Raw genomic sequence first — 6125 nt, forward strand, 5'->3', positions numbered from 1 at the left:
CAGCTGAAGTGGCAAGAGAGGAAGGGGATGACAGGTGATGACCTGAAGAATGTGTGCTTTAGACTAGAGACAGGCAAAGATGGGTACGAGGAAATTTAAAGTTAACAGAGTGAAATGGCTGGAGAGATGGCTCAGCAGTTAAGAGCACTGACTGCTCTTCCAAAGGACCTGAGTTCAACTCCCAGAAACCACATAGTGGCTCACAACCATCTGTAATAGGATCCAATGCCTTCTTCTGGTGTGCATGAAGACAGTCTACTTAAATACATAAAATAAATCTCAAAGAAGGAGGAGGGAGAGGAGGAGGAAAAGGAGAAGACAATGGAAACTTTGGTATAGCTGAGTAAGATGTTGGGGGGCAGGAGTGGAAGAAATGGTGGAGAAAATATCAGGAAGGCAAATCACAAAGGACAAATTTAGCAATGCAAATGACTTCATTTTTGTCTAAAACTTAAGTAAGGGAACCAAAAGCGAGACACTAGGAACTGGAATCAAAGATACTAATGGCTAGCCAGGCATGGTGTTAGTGTGTCTGCCCTTTAATCTCAGCACTCTGGAGCCAAAGGCTCTGAGTTCAAGGCTAGCCTGGACTCTCAAATGCTGCGATTAAAGGCATGCACCACCACTGCCTGGCTTGTAATATATTTTTAAAAATAATGTTCCCAACATTTGGCTGCATATTGTATCTTAGTGCTGAAAGCTGCTGAATCTCACAGGGACTGGTAAGCTACAGAACTCAAGGCAGTGTGGTCCTGCTACAGGGATTCACAGATTCATGGGACAAAAATAGACTTCACAGGCTATTTCATTTTTAAAATTAAAATTCTATATACATGCATTACTTTTTGATTATGGTTTTGTACATTTTGATCTCAGGAATGGTTTTCATTTTATTATTTTCCTTAACGCAGCCTCTGCCAATTCCCTCTAAATCTTTCAATATAATAAAAGCAGATAATCTTCGGTTTCTCTCAGTTCCTTCGAGTTTACCAACTCTGCACTGAGCCCCCTGCTCCCTGCCCTGTGTCCCTCTACCGTGTGCCTCAATGCCAACAAGGCAGAGCATCCGTTCTTTAATTCCTCTTCCCCATTGATCTGGGACATCACTTGGCTCTGGGATCTGTCTGGGACCAGAGTACTGGAGGCTTCTTTGCAGAAGATGGTATTAACTGAAAGTCATAGACTCAGAAGTGATGCAGGATGGGTTCAGTGTGGTCTGTCTCAGTTCTGTCCTTTGGATATCACTGTCTCTTGACTGGATTCTAGGCTTCTCCCGTAAAGGTGCTTTGTTAGTGAATTCTGTTTCTGTGAAGGGATAAAAGGTGAGACTTCCTGCTGTGCCAATCTGCTGACATCACTCCAAAGGGCTCTCCTCCTCCCCACCTTCCTCCTCCTCTTCCTCTTCTTCCTCCTTTCCCTTCCCCTCCTCTTCCTTTCCCCTTTCTTTCTTTCAACAAGTATATCCCCGTGCCTCACCTCACACCAAATGCAAAATCTAACACAAAGTAACTGTAGACTTATAACACCAAAGCTAAATCATGAAGCCTTTGAGAGATGACACAATGTTGACTTCCGGGCTCTTCTGTCCCTGTGCACATGGATACACACAGGCACACACAGGCAAGCAAACAAAAGCCTGTCTTTGTAATGGAATGCTGCCTGACAATGTAAATGAACCAGGACCACATGCAACAACATGCATGGGTCTCAAAACACACTGAATAGAAGATATCAGGCCCGTCCTCTGTTAGCCCATCTCTCTGAATTCCCATGAATCAGAATGGATCCATGGATTTAACAAGAGCCTCCTGTCAATTAAGTAAGAACCTTGCCACTAAGCCAGACCCCATGATTTTCATTTTAATAGGACTTTGTGTCTCATCACCACCACATGGAAGTCATACACAAATAAGATATCATCAGAAGGGCTGGAGAGATGGCTCAGCAGTTAAGAGCATTGACTACTCTTCCGAAGGTCCTAAGTTCAATTCCCAGCAGCCACATGGTAGCTCACAACCATCTGTAATGGGATCTGAGGCCCTCCTCTGGTGTGTCTGAAGAGAGAAAGCTACAGTGTACTCATATACATTAAATAAATGAATAAATCCTTTAAAAAAGAAAGAAAGAAAGAAAGAAAGAAAGAAAGAAAGAAAGAAAGAAAGAAAGAAAGAAAGAAAAGCAGAGCATGCAAGGAGATAGAGGAGCAGGGAGCTGCTACAGGGAGAGCTGGGTGGAACCTGATGCCAAATTTTAGTATTTGGGTTCTACTCCTGAGATCACATCATGGATAAAAAGAACAGACTATCAAAAGTTGTCTCCTGACCTAACATATGTGCCAGGGTACATGTGTGCTCCTCCTCCAACATACATACACACATTAAACAAATAGATAAAAATCTAAAAATATTAAAAGTGGCTAGGTGTGGTGGCACACACCTTTAATCCCAGAACTTGGGAGGTAGAGGCAGGTGGATCTCTGTGAGGCCGGCGGCGTGGTCAACATAGTAAGTTCCAGGACAGCCAGAGCGACATAGTGAGAGACTGTCTCAAAAACCAAACCAAACCAAACCAAAAACCACAACAACAACAACAACAACAAAATAATTGAAAAAAAAATCAGAGACTTGAAAAAAAGATGAAAAAAGGTGAAACCCAGCTTGGAAGCTCACTTTAAAGTGACCTGTGTGGTCGGGCAGTAGCTCAGTGATGGAGCATTCGCTTTAGATGCACAAAGCCCTGGGTGTAGGCCCCAGCACAAGGGAGTAGGGATGGCATGGTGGTTTGGAAGAGAACGCCCCTTATATACTCATCTTTTAATGCTGGTCTGGGAAGAAACAGGAGGTGTGACCTTGGTACAGGAGGTATCTGGCTGGGGGATGGGCTTTGAGGTTTCAGAAGCCCATGTTATTCCCAGCATGCTCTCTGCCTTGTGGTTGTGTCGTAAGATGTGTGTCTTCAGGCACTGCTCCACTGTCATGCTTGCTTGTACACAGCCATGCTCCACAGCATGGCAATGGTAGATTGTCAGGTCCCAATAGTCTCTTTCTTCTATAGGTTGGCTTGGTCATGGTGTCTCGTCACAGAAATAGAAAAGTAACTAAGACAGGTCATGACTAGCTAACTGTTGGATACTCCAGGAGATAAAGATGGAGCTCACGGTCCCTCGTTCTACCTAGAGTATAAAGCACATGTGACATGAGCCAGGGCACTTGGGTTGCATTGGCAGGCGAGGCAGGCAGCTGGCTGTGTCATGAGGTGAAAAAGGAAAGATGTCAAATGTGAAAAACTTTCCCAAGAAGCTTGGCTGCACAGGGCGACGGAGAAAGGCAAGACATTAATTAGAGGGCTTGAATTTCCTTGCAGAGGCTCAGTCTTGACCACAGCTGGTTCATCCAGAGATGCCTGGCTTGGCCCACCCACCCGGACTGACTGCTGCCTACAGTAAGTGTTCGACTGCCCAAGGGTTCTCCCTGGAGCCCTGAGCTCAGCTGACCCCACCATTGCTCACATCCTGTCAGCCTTGGCAGGCCTTGATGGGTGTCCACCCTTCTGCACTAAGCCCAGCGCTTCCTCTTCCTAACCACAGCTCACCACTTCCCAGCCCCTTTCTTGTACCAAGCCCTGGGCCACTCTGCTGCGTTGCTTGTTTGAAATCGGGTGCTTCCCTGAGGACCTGCTTCCTTTAGTGAGATCTCCATTCTTCCAAGACTGTGGTCGTAGGAACATGGAGATGCAGCCATTCTGGGCTCTGTGTACCTCCACTGGGGTTTCAGTTAGGGCTGTGTTTAGTATCGAGTAACAGAACGCCTGATGAAAGCAGACTGAATGATGAAGAGCTCTAGAATAGCTGCAGGTGAGGTAATGCGGTGCTAAGTTGAAAACCTGAGATCTATCCAAATGACCCACAAGTTGGAATTAGAGACCTGACTCCCATGGTTGTCCTCTGACCTCTTCATCTGCACACACACACACACACATATACACACATGCACATGCATGCCCACAAAGAAGCACACACATGCATACACAGACACACACACAGATACAGACATACACACACACCCATACACAGACATAGGCACACACTCTCACATGCATGCATATGTCCACACACACATGCAGACACAGACACACACAGAAACCATACACACACACACACACAAACATACACATGCACATTCATGCCTACACAGATGCACACACAGGAATGAGTACATGCATGCATGCATACACACACACACACACACATGCACATACTGCCTTAATAGCAGAGAGTTCTGGAGCAAGTCCAGACTGGCTAATTCGTCAAGGGCTGCTTACACTTTCACATTGATACTCTGTGACTGGGACGATCACAGCCACTATATGATTGCAGCTATCCTGGGTGTTCCAAGTGGGCGGACACCAAAGATGAACAACATCTCTCCTAGAGAGTTTTCTAATTGGCCAGGCTCCGGTCACTGACTAGGGGAATGTAAATATCCTGATTGCCTAAACCAGTTACATGCATACCCTGATCACCTGGGACGGGAGTGACTGTAAAAATCTGGACTTTGCTAGCAAGGGACAGAGGGTTTGGCTCCCAAGTTGGTGCAATCAGTGATTGCCTGAGAAATTTATGATTCTCTGTCCTTACAGGAACTCCTGGACAGCTTGTCCTCTTCAGAACTGCAACCGTGGTTATCTTGAAGTGCCTCTGTTTGCTAACTAGCTTGACTCCCTGGAGGAGTATAAACACTCAACAAGTGTTTGCTGAACTCACTGGAGATGGGTGTCACAGAGCTAAATTTGATTGATGGCAGTTTGATGTTTCTCTGAAGGTGGGGAGACTTTAAACATGACTGAGAATGTAGAACTACCATAGTGAACAAGCCAGAAGTTGGAGAATAGGCAGACTGAGGGATGATAAAGGGAAGAAATGCCTGACAGGGCAGAGAGCAGGGCCCCTCTGGAGATGATGATGGCCCACTCAAGTAATCCTAGCTAAAGCGGAGAAGACAGGAGGCCAGCCTGGGCTACACAGTAAGGCCATTTCAGAAACCAAACAGCAGCAAAAATAAAGCAGGGGTCCTGAGCATTTACCTTGGGCAGGAGAGGGGCCACCCCTCAGAGCCTGCATTGGTGACGTTTGTGTCTACTGGTAAGGAGCAGGCAGGACACTGGGAACATTCCTGGATAACTTTGCCCTGTCTAAGTCATGATCACATGTGATCATGTGGAAACGAGGGTCAGAGATGTCAAGGATCCCCCAGTGGCTTCATCTCACCCCTTAACACCCCCACAAATCCCAGACCACTACCCAGTGCTCCTGAGCTGTCTTGTCTGTGAAACGCAGACAAGGTGGTTTGAATAGTAACGGCCCCCATAGACTCATGTGTCTGAATGCTTCTTGGCCCATAGGGAGTGGCACTATTAGGAGATGCAGCCTTGTTGGAGGAAGTGTGTCACTGTGGAGGGAGGCTTTGAAGTCTTATACAGGCTCAAGCTATGCTCGGTGTTAACCCAGTCTCCTGCTGCCATGGATCAAGATGTAGAACTCTCAGCTCCTTCTCTAACACTATGTCTGGCTGCACACCACTATGATGAAAATGGACTGAACCTCGGAAACTGTAAGCCAGCCCCAATCAAATGTTTTCCTTTTTTTTTTTTTTAAGATTTATTTATTTATTACATGTAAGTACACTGTAGCTGTCTTCAGACACTCCAGAAGAGGACGCCAGATCTCGTTACGGATGGTTGTGAGCCACCATGTGGTTGCTGGGATTAGAACTCTGGACCTTCGGAAGAGCAGTCGAGTGCTCTTACCCACTGAGCCATCTCACCAGCCCCCAAATGTTTTCCTTTTATAAGAGTTGCCTTGGTCATGGTGTCTCTTCACAGCAATGGAAACCCTAACTGAGATAGAAGTATTAAAGGCTCTAGATATATCTGGAAGTCTTAGCTGGTTCTAGAAATGGGGCTGGCTTATGAGTCCCACCTAGGGAAGGACTCCTGGGACAATTCAGTAATCTCCCATTTCCTGGCTAAGGACAGTGGGAGTAAAGGCCTAAGGTTCTGGTCATTCATGAGGACACTACGGTCACAGAAAGTGAGATTGAGGCCATCCCAGGGCCATCTGTGTGCTG

The sequence above is a fragment of the Mus caroli genome, unplaced genomic scaffold (assembly GCF_978045245.1).
Source record: "Mus caroli unplaced genomic scaffold, Mus_caroli_1 scaffold_9, whole genome shotgun sequence".
Classification (NCBI taxonomy): domain Eukaryota; kingdom Metazoa; phylum Chordata; class Mammalia; order Rodentia; family Muridae; genus Mus; species Mus caroli.